Below are 15,025 nucleotides of genomic sequence, written 5' to 3' on the forward strand. Positions count from 1 at the left end.
ATTAGGAGAATATTGAAATAATCCAGGCAAGAGATAAATGACATCATTTGACAACTGATTAGATATATTGAAGTGAGGATAAAAAGTTGAGGACAAAACCCCAAGGTTTTAAGCCTACATTTCTAGAAGGATGGTAATGCTCTTGAAATAAACAAAGAAGTTAATAAAAAATATGGGTTTGTGGGATAATGACATAATAATGAGATCTGATCACAATTTATCCACACCTGCTCATGCTCTGTAATTTATGTTGTTTCACCAAAACACTCACTGACCTCTGTCTCAGACTACAGACTGCTTCTTCAAGAGGCCACTGAGACAGCTAGAAGGTGACCTAGGGAACTTACTGGTAGCTTGAGATAGAGGAAGAATTTTTACCTGTAGAGGTACTGGCAGCAGGTCATGGCTAGATTATAACACCCTGTGGGGCCAACACAAGGTGGAGAAAGGGACAGTCTGGGAGCTCACAGCCACAGAGAGGAGAAGGGTCAAATTGGAGGATCTGGGAAAGTGTTAGATAATGATTAAAAAGGGACAATATTGGTTGTGTTGCAAAAGACTATCATAGGGATTAGTTGAATGTGCACGCCTTGGCATCATGAACACCGCACTAAGAGAGTAGAATTAGCTTTGCATTTAAAAAAAATTCATCAGTGAGTTTCTACGAGTTTTTGGATGTTTTTATATTCTCAATACTTGAACTACTCTTCTGTAAATTCTGTACTTAACCTGGACTTGGTACTTTGAATAAAATCAGTAGAATTTCAAGTATTACAAAGGAAATGTGAAATTATCTGAAGAAAGTGCAGGACAATGATTTGAAGGGAAAATACATTTTGTTTCAGTTAGACAATAGATTAAATAATTGCCAAGAAATGAAATACTGACAGCCAGAACATCAACAAGCTTTTTTTTAAATTTTATTTTATTTTCGATTTTTAATTCACGGAACAAAAAACAAGCATTGACTACCTGAAAGATGAGGGAAAAAAAGAATCTGGATACAATATTGCAGGAAGTTATTAAGGAAAATTGCCCTGGAGTTTCTAGAATAAGCATTGCCTAAATATTTGCTATATGGGAAGCAGCAAGACATGAACAACAACAACCTCTGTGAAATTAAAAATGTATAAATGGGCTAATTAGAGAGCAATAGTGAGGAACACTTTGGGTACAGACTGACTGTTCCATATGATAAATGAGAAATTTCTATAATGTGGGGATTGGTCAGTAAGGACCCAGTCCTTAGGACATGCTCATATTTGCCATTATTGGTGGGTTATAGAAAACATGCCAAGATATTCCCTGACTAGTTCCTATCCAACACATGGAGTTTTGTTTTGTTTTTTTAAACCAATTCCAATGTCATGAATCTCTGAGTTGGTGGTGACAAAAATCAGCTTCAAAGCCATAAATGCTAATAACTCATGAGAAGCTGAGCTGAAAACCATCTCACCAAGCCTCATCATCCAGGTCCCCTTTCATTACATTTAAAAGAACAGGAATGAAAAAATGTCATCAAGGAAATATATGATGGAAAAAGAAGATAGAGAAAAGATAACAGATGAATAACCATACTGCTCCACCAGGACCCTCACAATATCAAGAAGAGCCAAGGAAGACCTCTAGCATGTTGGGTAGACCCTATGGCAAACTGATGTTGCTATCCAGACTTTAGAGAAAAGAAGGCCTACAAGAAAACCTTAGGATATAGTCAAGTTAGCAGCAAGAGATGAATGATGATCCAGTAAAACAGACTGAGAAGGAACAGTCAAATAGGATGGGGGAGAAATGAAAGCTGAGTTATGAAAAATCAGAAAGGAGTAATTGTGCAGGAAGAGAAGGTGATCAACAGTGTCAAATGATGTAGAGAAATGTGAGGACTAAAGAAAGGTCATTAGATTTGGCAATTAAGATATCATTGCTAACTTTGAAAAGAAGATTTTCGGTTAAATGATAATGTCAGAATTCAGAGCACAGAGGGTAAAGAAAAGTGTTACAGGAAAGGATACAGAAGCAACAGCTATAGATGGCCTTCTTAAGGAATCTGCAAAAAGTAGAAGTACAGGGTAAAAGCTAGCAGTGGGGGACAGATCAAGTGAGGATTTTGGAGGATGTGGAAGACATTGATGTGTTTATAGGTAGGAAGCATACAGGAAGCAGGGAGAAATTTAAGATTTTGCAAGAGAGTGAAGATGATAGAGAGCAATTTTTTTGGAGAAGATGGGATGCAATGGGATCCTTGCTTCACGTAAAGGGGTGAGGTTGCTTGGCACAGAGGAGGGATATCTCTTCAGCAGAGTCTGCAATAAAGGAAGAGAGAAGTGGGAGTGGTTTCAAGATATTTTGGAACAGAATCAGGGAGAAGAGGGCTCACAAAAAAAGCCAAGTATTTGTTAGATTCTGACTATATCCCTCATACTGTGCTAAGTGGAGGGGATATGAAGGAAGGCAAAAATTAGTCTCTGCCTTCAAGAAGCTCACATTCTAATGGGGCTAAATTTTCTTAGCAAAGTATGAAGTCAGATCCTCTGCAGAGGAAAAGGTAAAGGAGTGGTGTGGAAGGCTTGAGAAGAAGTTTTCAAACAGTTGCTGTGGTTAATGAAATGAAGAGTCAGTTAGATCAAATCAGCAAATGTCTTTCTGTAGGGCAAAGTTTGCCTGAGTAGAGCTTTCTCTCTTCTCAAATGAAAACGGAAGCCAACCCTTCCCAGACCTTGCTTTTCTCCTCCCACTGGGCTGGCTCAAAGTCTTCACTTTCCCATTGGTCACACCCTCTCCACTCTTTTCCTTACTTTTTGGAGGCTGGAGAATTTTGCCTGAGGTACCTGAGTTTAAGACCATATGAGAAGAGCAAGCAATGAGTGCCAAAGGGCAATGGCATGAATCCACATGGACCTCTTTCTCTGCAATTTTAGAGATCTTAAAAAAAAAGTATAGTTTATTAATGAAATCACCATAACTCAGTGACCCTGTATCAGAGTAGAAGCCTGATCACTAGGACAGGGTGGTTGCCTGGGCTATTTAAATTCTGGTAGCTGCCAAGCTACCCATTAGCAGCCTTTCACTCCCATTGGCAGTCTCTAAGAAGTTTAAGACCTAAATTGAGATAGGACCTGGACCTATTATTGCATTGGTATAGGGAACTTTAGGGTAAGAAATGTCCCTCTACCAACAAAATTCTTCTGTACCATTTATAGTTTTAGAAAAGTTGACTAGAGTACTGAGAGGCTTGCCCGGAGGTGGCTGGGTGGTGCAGTAGATAGAATGCTGGTTCTAGACACAGGAAGATGAGTTCAAATTCAGCCCACTACACTTACTAGTTGTGTGACCCTGGGCAAGTCACTCAACTTTTTTCTGCATCAATTTCTTCAACTGTAAAATGGAAGTAATACCTCGAACTGTTGTTGTGAGATGGAATGAGACAATATTTGTAAAGTGGTTAGTGCAGTGATGTTCTTTTTTTTTCCTTTCCCTTCCCCAGAGTTATACAGGCAACATGTGTCAGAGGTGGCTCTTGAATTCAAGTTTTCCTGGCTCCAACACCAGCTCTCTATCCATTATGCTATGATGCAATTCAAAAATCTTTATTATGATCTTATCCAGAGATAGCTGGCTTTAAAGTACTATTCAAAAGCACAGAGATGCTTTAAAAGAAACAAGGAACCTAAAATTTAAACATCTGTCCTTTAAGACAGAAAGGAAAGAGAAAAAGAAAGGGGAGAGTAAAACTTTTCTGCAGCTCTCCTCTATTCTTAAAAGGTGGATCACATCCAAGTGTAGTCATAGTTCTTTATTCTATGAAGTGGAGGTTTGCTTCAGCCATGTCTAGTGTCTACTCTCTCCCATTTCGATGCCAATTCCCATCCCCCATTTCTGTTTAGCTGCTACCACCACTGCTGCTGCTGCTCCCCTAAGTCATGGGCTGGAGGGAAGGACTGTTCATCTCCTCTCAAAGCTAAAGCCAAATCTTGCCCAGCCACCTCATCTTAATGCCCTCCACTTGGACTCAAGTTGCTCATTCCAGTGATTGTAAAAACGTCAGTCCTTCTCCCCCACCCTACCCCATCCACTTCTCTGAGTCTCAGAGGTACTCAACTTACTTAGAAAAGAGTAGAGGGAATTTTGCTTCAGCAAAAGCTCAGTTGAAATTAGATGACAAAACAATTTTGGTGGGGACAGTAAGCATGGCTATTGACTTCCTCCATCCCTGTTCAGTGTGACTGAGCAGGAATGGGAGGCAGCAAATGTCAGGAGTAATCTGTGGTTGGGTTTTGGCAAGGTAAGAATGATGATAGTACAAAAAGGGAAGGGATTAGGGAGTAGCAGTGTCATATCAAAGTAGTTAACTCTGAGGGTCAAGATTTATAATCAAAGAAAACAAGTCCAGAGCAGGGGTGATGATCTGGGAAAGCCCTGAGAAGGCATGTTTATCCCCATTTACAGATGGACAGTAAGAATACAGGATCATTCTTTTGCCCTAGATCTGATGCTTGGCAATACCCCACAGAGCCTAAAATCCAAACTTAAAGAGTGGACTGGCTGTATGAGAGGGGTGAGGACAAGGGTGTACTAGTAAATGTTTAAAAATTGGCTCGAAATGCATGACACATTTTAAAGTTTAATCTCCATTACTAACATTTTCTTCATCACTTTCTCAAGTCTAGGCAATGAACAAAACAATAAATTAAGCCCTGATTTGTGGCATTTGCTGATTTCTGAGCTGTAAATGCTCACACTGAAAATTTAACAAAGGGTTCTTGCTAACAAGTACGAGCTGTCTCTAGCACAGGCCAGGGTGACTACCTTGAGGACACTTCTGAAAATTGAGCATCTCTGAAAGGAAAGAAATAATTGACAGCTGCCTATGTAATATGATCAGAGAGGTGTCTCCCCAACTCACTGTTTAATGCCTGAAATTCCATAATTAGAACTTGTTCCTTTAGCTAAAGGGTTTTGTGACTCACCAAAATGCAAATGCCGCTAGAGGAGGAAAATCCAGGTCCTTTCCCAAGTTGCAGTTCCTGACAGCACCCTGCACTCACTAGGAAGGAATTTAAATTTCTTAACCGCAACTGATGCTGTGTTGAAAAGTGAGTTTTCAACAGCCCCATTAGTTCATTACTCTGTAGGTATCTTTGTACTTATGGGTATGCACACATATTTACACATATATACATGCATGCCTTTATGGGTGGGCATCTATCTATATACATATATGTATGTATATTTACATACATACATACACACACACACACACACATATATATATATATGTGTATATAGATAGATAGATAGATAGATAGATAGATAGATAGATAGATAGATAGATATAGATATATAGATATATATCCCTCCATTAGAATGTGATCTCCTTGAGAGCAGGGAGATAGGTATTGCTTTTTCTTTGTATCCCCAGGTCTTAGCAGAGTGCCTGGTATATGGTTTTTAGTTAATACATGGTTGGTTGATTAGAAAGTAACCTTTAAGGCTAGTAATGATGGCATATAAGTCAGTGGTATGACACAGCAAGAAGAAATCTGAACTTGAAGTAGAAAGATCTAAATTCAAATTCTGATTTTCACTTAAATTAGAGCAGTTCCAGTACAGTAGTGGGACACAAAACAGATTTGGGGGGGGGGAGGCTTAGGATATAGCAGGTGATGAGGAAAGAGGGACAGTAAGTGTATACTCTCAGTTCTTGATATTTTCTTCTCCCTTGGCTTCTGGGACAACATTTTTTTTTCCTGGTTGTCCTTGAGGCAGCATATTAGCATGGAAAGAGAATTGGGTATTAGGAGATCTTGGCTCTGGTCTGGGCTCTGCCACTAACTAGCTGTGGCCTAGATAAAGCCACTTACCAAGACTTACCCTCTCTGGGTCTGTTTTCTCATCTGTAAATCACTTCAAAAACATTTATAACACACTTACTATGTACAAAACACTGTGTTTGGTAAAATGAAACTGTTGTATTTTATGATTTCTAAGATCCATTCCAGCTCTAAAAATATAGAAAATTCCTCTTATGTTTCTTACCACTCATTTTCTCTCTATTTAGCCCTTCTTCTACCACCCTAAGTTCTTTATCACCTTACTCATTACATTCTCTGAGTAACACTCCCATGATTCCTTATACATGACTCCTAGACTTATATATAGCTCTACTCTTATAGAATTTCTCCACCTCTTTTATTTTGTTCTGTTCTTTCCCACTGCGGTGCCCTTCCTCTCCCACCTCCCCAATTATCTGCTTCTGCTTCTGAAATCCTATCCTATCCTTCAAAGTTTTAAAATGCCACCTTCTCTCAGAAGGCTAATCTTGGTAATAAATAATCCCTCTTTTTGCCCTAAACTCCCATAGCCATCTGTACCTCTCTGATGCACCAAACATATTGGCCTTTATGTTATAGTTGTTTATTGTACTTATTTTATAAATGTCTGGTCAATAAATGAGTGAATTAATTGAATTGGAAATCCCTTTTTTTAAAACATCACCAAAACCACTTGTAAGTAATTTTTTGCCTTAATAGAGTTTGTATGAAGTTGTTTAAGTGGGCAGATCTTTTACATTTAACCATTTAAAATATAATCACATTATACTGATATTAACAATGAATGTCTAAATGAAAAGATCCTTATCTTTTTTCTGGCTTGCATCTATTGCATATCCCCACATTCTTGATTTATCCCTAGTGGAATACACAACACAAGAGGAGGTTAGGTGAAAAAGATGAACATTTAGTTAGAAGATTGAGTATAATTATCCTTTAATTTAATTAGCCTTCATGGAGCACCTGCTATACCACCAGGTGCTTTAAACATTTAGAAATCTGACAGGTAGGCAATTGCTATGAAAACAAGATCTAAGTACTTTGAGTTAAAATAGTTTTTCATACCTCCCCCTCAAGATATATAAAACCCGTTGTTCCTACTGGGAAGAATGAATCACCACTGCCATTTAGCTTAGAGCTTCTTGCAATTCACATTGCCACTACAGCTGCTAATTTTTAAGCAGGCAAGAAACATGTGGGCTGGCCTTTATGCATAGGCAGAGTAACAGTAGTACCGATATGCAACACCTTTATAAAGTACTTTATAGTTTTAGAAGTACTTTCACATTCATTAGCTCACTGGATTATCCACAATGCTCCCCTCCCAGCCCCAGATATTACTATCCAAAAATAATTTAAAATAAAGAAATTAGGTTCAGAGAGTTTAAGAGATTGCTCCAAAGTTACTCAACTATTTATATGGCTGCAGACCTGTAACTGAGGGGAGAATGGGGAGATCCTACAGGGGTAGGATCTAAGGAGCAAGGTAACTAGCTAGCTGTGGCCTAGATAAAGCCACTTACCAAGTCTTACCCTCATACAACAGAGAGGGTAAAGGGAAGCCTGCCCCCCCCAAAAAAAGAGCCACAGGGTATTCAAAGAGATTTTAAGAATGGCCAGATGCCTTACTAAGACATATATGTTTATATGTTAAGTCCATATATTTAAGTTAAGGGTGGCAGAGAAGCAGGAGAGACGGCACCAACAGTCTAGCACTGAAGCAAGGCTCACTAAAACTAGCAGCAACACAAAGGGCCTAAATTTCCACAGAGAACTTGCAACAGTTTTTAAGGGGACCATAACCCCCAATAGGGTTATAAACCAGAATGCGCAGAGTAAGTGCCACCAGCTTATTTTCACCAATGTGCTCTTCCCATGTGAGGTCCTAGCTCACTTCCAAAATCTCCTAAGTGGGAGGTAGCTGCATTAGGGATGACAGCAGAGTAGACTTCAGGTAGTCTACCTGCACATCTTGTGACCTTTCTACTACACCATGCCATCTCTCCATGGTATGTATTTTGTACGTGCCAAGATGTGTGCATGTTGTCTCTCCCAAAAAATGTAAGCTCTTCGAGGGCAGGGACTATTTCATTTTTGTCTTTGTGTTTCTAATACTTAGCACAGTGCCCAATCCACGGTAAGTGTTTCATCAATACTGGTTGGTTGATTGATTGATTGTAGTATCATTGCTGTGTATGTGGTTTGTCCTTCATTCTCAAAGAGAACCATGACATCAGGGAGATGACATGACTTGCAATTGACTATGATTTGAGTAAGGAGGGCTGTGCTAAGTAACCAGCCTCTCTTTCTCTCCCACAGCCATCTGGGTCCAGTGGTCAGATATTCATTAGGATGAGTGGAGATGACCCAAGATGCGAAGTATCATTCTATGGTTGCTAGGAAACCTGAGGTGTCTCAAAAGGCCTCCTCAATAATTGGCTAATGTCTCATATTCTACCTCTAGATTTTCAGTGGCTATTAAAGTCCACACACGTGAATGGTGACATTTTAAATAGTTAATCATATGCACTTTAGTAAATAAAAAGTTCTGAAAGCTAATTTTGATCAGAAAGCATAGAGGTTATTGTGTAGGGGTGGAGGTGAAGGGGTAAATCTGGGGTACTAAAGATAGTCTTAATTGAGTTAACTTTGCTTTGGACTAGCCTTGGAATTGTAGTGAAAACAGCACTAATATCAGAACACCTTCTTCCATTTTCTGTCTAAACTCATAATATGTGTCATTGTTTGCAAGTGAACCCACTCGAAAGGCCTTATTCTGAGTACAGTAGCACATTCCTAGCAGATACAAAATATATAAATAAGTAAAATAATAAGATTGATGACAAAGTAGGCAACAATATAATCAACAAATATTTATTGTGTACCTTGTAGGGGCTTCTATTTTTATCAGTTTGGTGGGATTCCAAGACATAAAACAATATGCATCCTGTCCTGAAGTAGCTTACCATCTAGTAAATGGATGAGACACCTTCAAACCCCATTCCCTCTGGCACAAAATACAAACCTCTCATCCTGGCATTCAGGCTTTCTACAATTTGTCTCCCATTTAACTTTTTTGGCTTTATCTGATACTTCTCCATGTTATATGAGCTCTTTTTCACTCAAAATAGACTATTAGACATTCATTGGTCTCATTTTTCCATCTTCCACCTATGTGCTTCTGTGTAGGTCATTCCCTCATGCCTAGAAATGGATTCCCTCCTTATCATTGCCTGTTAAAGGCCTTCTCTTATCTGGAGACAATGCTCAGATGCCATGCTTTCCATGTAGCCTACCTTAATGTACCCATCTAGAAGTTACCCTTCTATCCCCAATGTCCCATTCTTCCTTGATTTCCCTCTCTAATTTATTGATCACATTTAATCTTAAATTATACGTATGTCTGTATGTCTTACCTCCTCCTGACTTATACAATCCTTGAACTTATAATAATAATTAGCATTTATGTAGTGCTTTAAAGTTTGTAAAGAATTTTACAAATAAAGATGCCCCAAGAGTTTTACCCCAGTTTTAAACTTTAATACTTTATACTAACATTATATAGAAATATACACATCTATCTTTTTATTTTAAAGTGTATTTGTTTATTTATAGTGTTTTATTTTTTCCCCAATTTTATGTCAATTTATAGCATTCATTTTCACAAGATTTTGAGTTCCAAATTGTTCTCCCTCCTCTTCCCTCTTCCTAAAATGGTAGGCAAGTTGATATAGGTTATATATGTGCAATTACATAAAAAAATTTCTATGTTAGTTACAGTTGTGAAAGAAGAAACAGATCAAAAGGAAAAAACACAGAAATATATAGTAAGTTTAAAAAGTATGTTTCAATCTGCATTCAGAGTCCATCAGTTCTCTGTCTGGGTGTGGATAGTACTTTCTATCATGAGTCCTTTATTCTTGTCTTGGATCATTGAGCTGCTGAGAACAGCTGAGTCATTCATAGTTGATCATCATACAATGTTTGTTACATCTATCTTTACACACACATATAAGAGGGTGTGTATACACATACATAGACCATAAGTAATGATGTCTTCAAGCTTTAGTAGCTTAAAACTACGCTAAGACTTTTGGGTACCCTGAAATATCTCATTTGATCCTCACAACAACCCTGAGAGGTGGATGCTATTATTATCTCCCAATTGTCTTGTGAGGAAACTGAGGTTAAATGACTTGCCCAGGGTCACACAATTACTAAGTATCAGAGCCCATATTTGAACTCAGATCTTCCTGACTCCAAGCCCAGGCTTCTATCTTCTGCCCCATCTGTAGAACCTAACACAATGAACCACACATAGCAAAAGATCATTATTTGCTATCTGGAATACAAAATCCTTGAATTGGCCTTTTAAAATTGCAAAGGTGCAATTTTAACTTGCAACTAGAACTTAAAAACTCTAAATGAAACCCTCACCTTAACTTAGTTTATGCTACAGTATTATTGAAGATTAAGTTACAGACCACTGAGATGGCTACTTTTTTGCAAAGTATTTGTTATAATGATACAACAATACTGACATCTGTAGTTAGCCAATATATCCATAAACTAAGAACAAACTGCTTGGTGTGCTGGTAGGATTTGTAGGCTGGCTCTAAGGATTTATGCCTTTTATTTTTAAATTGAGTATCAGACCTCTGTTAGGTGGCACAGTGGATAAAGCACCAGGCCTGGAGTCAGGAAGACCTGAGTTCAAATCTGGACTCAGACACTTACTAGCCATGTAATTCTGGGCCAATCACTTAACTCCTTCTACCTCAATATCCTCACCTGTAAAATGAGCTGGAGAAAGCAATGGCAAATAACTCCAGTACCTTTTCCAAGAAAACTCCAAAAAGGATCACAAAGAATTGAACATGGTTGAAAAGCCTAACAGCAACCACTACTGCCCTCTTCCTACTACTTCCTGATGCAGTGAATATGGCTTTTAGTAGGAGATGAATAATATAAGCCAGATCCTATTAATAGATTTACCAGGATATGATCAGCAGAAGAGTCCCACCTGCACAGAAATCTACCATTTTCTCCTTTCTCAAGAAAATAAAATAAAAAGCATTACTAATTTCTCATGAAAAATAGATTGGGTGTGTTATATCACACTCAATGGTCCTGGTATGGAAACAGCTTCTAGAGAACAGGATGTGGCTATTCATATCATCTATGGGACAAACCCTATTATGCCCTATAAATAACTTCATAGGATAGGATAGTGGGTTTAAAGCTGGCAGTGACTCTAACCTTCTCATTTTATAGATGAGGAAACTGAGGTCCAAAGAGGTTAAATGATTTATCCAAGGTCATTCAGATAACAAGGAGAGGGTTGAAGGGTCTCTACTTTATTGTGGTACTATTCATTTATTTTATTGTAGTACAACTTTATTGCTGCAAAATTACAATTGCTGGTCTATGGGTTCAAAAGAATAAGCAGAACCCCTTAAAAATTACTTGGATTTAAGAAGTATTGTAGAAGAAAAGTATTAAATTCCAGGCCTGGCCTGAAAATCTCCCTGAGTGCTGCCTGAACCAGGTTAAAATGTAATTGGGAAATGTTTAACAAAATAAATAAGAGGATTTCCACTGGAGAACTTATGAGAGAAAATGAGTTTGAGATACACAGGATAAAATGGAGATGGGCGGGTTGTGATTTGCAGCATTGGAGGGAATGGCACATTGTGAGATTATGTTATACATTAAAATAACAAGCACCTAACCTTTCACATAGCAGATGTTCAATGAATGTTTAGTGAATGAAAATAAAGGTGAATTTTGGTATCTCACGGTAACACATGGTACTCATGGTAACTCAACATTTAATAACCAATAGCTTTACCTTATAATATAGTTTTATGTTGATGAGCTCTATTCAACATTTTGACTAGCACTTTTCTATGTTGGTTACCTAGTTATTTGCTGTGGCATTTTTGTTGGGAAATTTTAGTTACTAACCTGTGGTTATTTCTGAAAAAGACTGAATTTATGATTTCATTCATATGGGAAACTCATAGATTAGGAAATCCTTTCTCTCAATACAGTTCAGTACTTTGTAGATTTGTCTCAGGCACTGAGAGTTGAATTTATTTTGCAGGGTCTTATGCATCAGTCTTATATGTCCAGAGCCAGTGTGCATCAAAGGTAGGACTCAAAAACAGGCCTTCTGGTCCGGAGATCAGCTCTCTATGTTATGCTCTGTGTTAATTCTGAACATGACAAAAATAAAATAAATTTCTTTTTTCAGATGACAGTTCCAGGTTTTAAATGTCATTACCCATTTTTCATTTTTCTGTTTTCCATAAAAGCTTTATCTGCTACCTATAGACCATGCAAAACCACTCATCACATCAAAATCACTGAAAAAGTAGATCCATTGTCACAGTCACATTGTCTGATTCTCACTTTAATTTGGGGATTCTAGAAGAGAAAGGAGGAGAGTTCAATTTCTGTAATTAATAGGAAAATGTTTCTTGCGAGACAATAGTAGTGAACTTGTAAGGGAAAAAAAAGCACAAATAAAAATCCATAGTGTTTGGTTTAGAATTCAAGCCTTTTTCTTTAGAGATGTGGATCCTGTTCCTATCTCAGAGGGAGCTCTTTCAAGCCTTTCAGACTGATTTATGCAGGTCAATGAAATCAAGTCAAAACAAAAGGAAATTAATATACAAGGAGGTAGTAGACTATTTGATATAGGTTTCGATTTTAACTTCTTACTGAGGAACTAGCTCTTCATCTCAAAACATCTCATGAAAATGTTATATTCAGTTCAGTTTGGCACCCAGAGAGATTTCTAGTCTCAAATCTCCTAGGTGACTACTAAAGCTTTAGTTAATGTCATTTCCTAAATAGGGGTTCATGATGCATCACAGGCACATCATGAAAGCTATGAAGTTAACACAGGAAATAGTAACATTGCTAACTTTCAAGTATGGTGACTTGATTTCAGAGTTGGGGCAGGACTTACATATTCTTCATTCCATTCATAGTATGATAAATCCTGGCTTGGTTACAATCCATTTTAGAATGCTTGACTCCCTCTAAAATCTTACTATAAGCAACTTCTACCATGCAAGTGGAGCTAAAGGTGATACAGTTTAAACTTAAATACCTGGTAATCAATGCCATAATATCTTGAGCTTACAAATATGAAATGATAAAATGTTTCAACTGAATTTCAACCATTATCCCTAGAAGACTTGTCAGAGGCCAGCAGATAGAGTCACACATGCTTAAATTTCTTGACATACAACAAATCTTATCATTTTTTACACCTTAAAAAACCACAACAATAAAACTTCAATATGCAACTGGGCTTCCTTTTGTTGCAATCACTTGTTTTACATCATTTGTGATTAAGTTCAAAAGATTGTGATACATATTCTTTAATTCATCATCATTATACCAAACTTTTATCATACTAATATTAATCATACCTTTGACCAGTAGTCCAATTTTCCAAGACTGGCCTTAATTACAGTAGCAATGGTTTCAATGGGGTTCAAATAGTTTTCAGGCCATTGAAGCATATTTATGTCAATACCTTGGATTAAGAATTTTTAATCCTTTATGACATGTGACACAATGCAAGGTAATGTTGTAAAATTCTTTCTTCTTTTATGAATTTCTATAATCCTGAAACTTAATTTTGTTTCTTAGGATATCAATATATTTATCAGAATTCATTATTCTTTCAATGGGGACAAGACCATGCAAAAAACTTCCCAAAACATTTTAGGGCATGAGTCTTTTACAGTCTGATGATCTTACAGACTCATCTATACTTCTTCTGACAGTGACCTTGAATGAAAAAGCAAGTTTAACCAGTAAAAGAGACCTTTTCCCCTATCTTTAGTACCCCAGTTTTCATATTATTTTGCCCACAAGCAATTTTTTCTTCATATCATTGGGTAGCAGCTATTTGTTTATTTGTTAACTCATCCTTTTGCCATTATACCAACTTCAAGAGTCTTACACCTCACTATAGAGACTCATTTAATTTCTATGTGCCTCAGGCAACTTCTCGGGACTAAAGTTATAGATTGGTTGATGAAATTATAGTTCCTTTGCTATATCCTCCACTTATATCTTTTTTTTAAAAGCATATGTATATACAAATAGCAGGTGGGTATTGGTAATTACTCACTCAGATGTCTTTGGGAATGATTCTGAATAGTTAGTTTGAAGTGAGGCTGTTTGAGATACATTATATATTTAGGATATCCATTGAATTTTTATGTTAATAATTTCCCTCTTGTCATGATTTTTTATGTGATCTAAATGTAATGGTTTTCTTGAATTTCCCACTATCAACTTTAGCATAGCAGAAGGGGGATGTAAAATGATAGAAGCATCTATTAGGTGAGATGGCTAATTCTCATTTTTCTCATTAAATTCTCTTTACTTGTGTAGGTCTTTTTTTTTACTTCTCTCTCCTTTTAAACTTTCTGGCAACCACTGTATTAATTTTCCATTGATGAACAGTTTAGAGAATCATTTCCTCTCTGATACAAACTTTTTCAGTCATTAGTGTTACGAGACATTCTGGAAAATACATAATTTTCAGTGTTTTTTATAGATCTTGTGAGGATTGGTAGGCTGATTTCTGTATGGTATACTTCAATATTTCAACAAATTTCATGGGAGAAATACTTCAAAGTCATCACATAAAGGTGGTTACTCCCTCTGGTAGCACAAATGGCACACACAGTTCTATATTTACCCATGCAGCATCTCCCTTATGATTCTTTCCCCTATTTTTCCAAAGATAATCCACTGAGCACTTACGCAACTTGGTAGAGCCCTTCTACTAAGTCTTTTTTTTTTACATATCTTGAATACCTTAAGAGTTGGTCATTCATATACTATGCTTCACTCTTGCTACATGACCAGATCACATGTCCCACCTTTTGAGGGGCATTCATTTTTCAACAGCATCCCTTACTATCACTTGTTAACAGTAGTGCAAGATTGGAAATAGGCTATATCCTGCTTCTATCCAACACCTATCAAGAGGTTAAGCACTGCATAAGAAGCTCACATTGCATGCAAATTTGATTCCTCAGAGATTGTGATGTTCCAAGACAGTTCAGCACTGCTGGGAGAACATTTATGTAGAGATACTAGATCTTTGAATAAGGAATCAGATTAGGATCATTAAAACCACTGTGCAAGTTTTCAAATAC

The 15,025-nt window shown here is 37.3% G+C and overlaps 1 protein-coding gene across 3 annotated transcripts in view; it reads left to right on the plus strand.

The window, feature by feature from the left end:
* RUNX1 (RUNX family transcription factor 1) overlaps positions 1-15,025 on the plus strand; it is a 339,165-nt gene that overhangs the window by 77,541 nt on the left and 246,599 nt on the right. The window contains exon 2 of one of the 3 annotated variants that reach the window (XM_020995864.2): positions 11,938-11,984. The exons of the other annotated variants lie outside the window; for them this stretch is intronic. The gene's annotated coding sequence lies outside the window, so the exon portion shown is untranslated. The remainder of the gene's footprint in view (positions 1-11,937; positions 11,985-15,025) is intronic. 3 annotated transcript variants of the gene reach the window in all.

This window comes from Phascolarctos cinereus, unplaced genomic scaffold, assembly GCF_003287225.1.
Source record: "Phascolarctos cinereus isolate Bilbo 61053 unplaced genomic scaffold, phaCin_HiC Scaffold_726;HRSCAF=1367, whole genome shotgun sequence".
NCBI lineage: Eukaryota > Metazoa > Chordata > Mammalia > Diprotodontia > Phascolarctidae > Phascolarctos > Phascolarctos cinereus.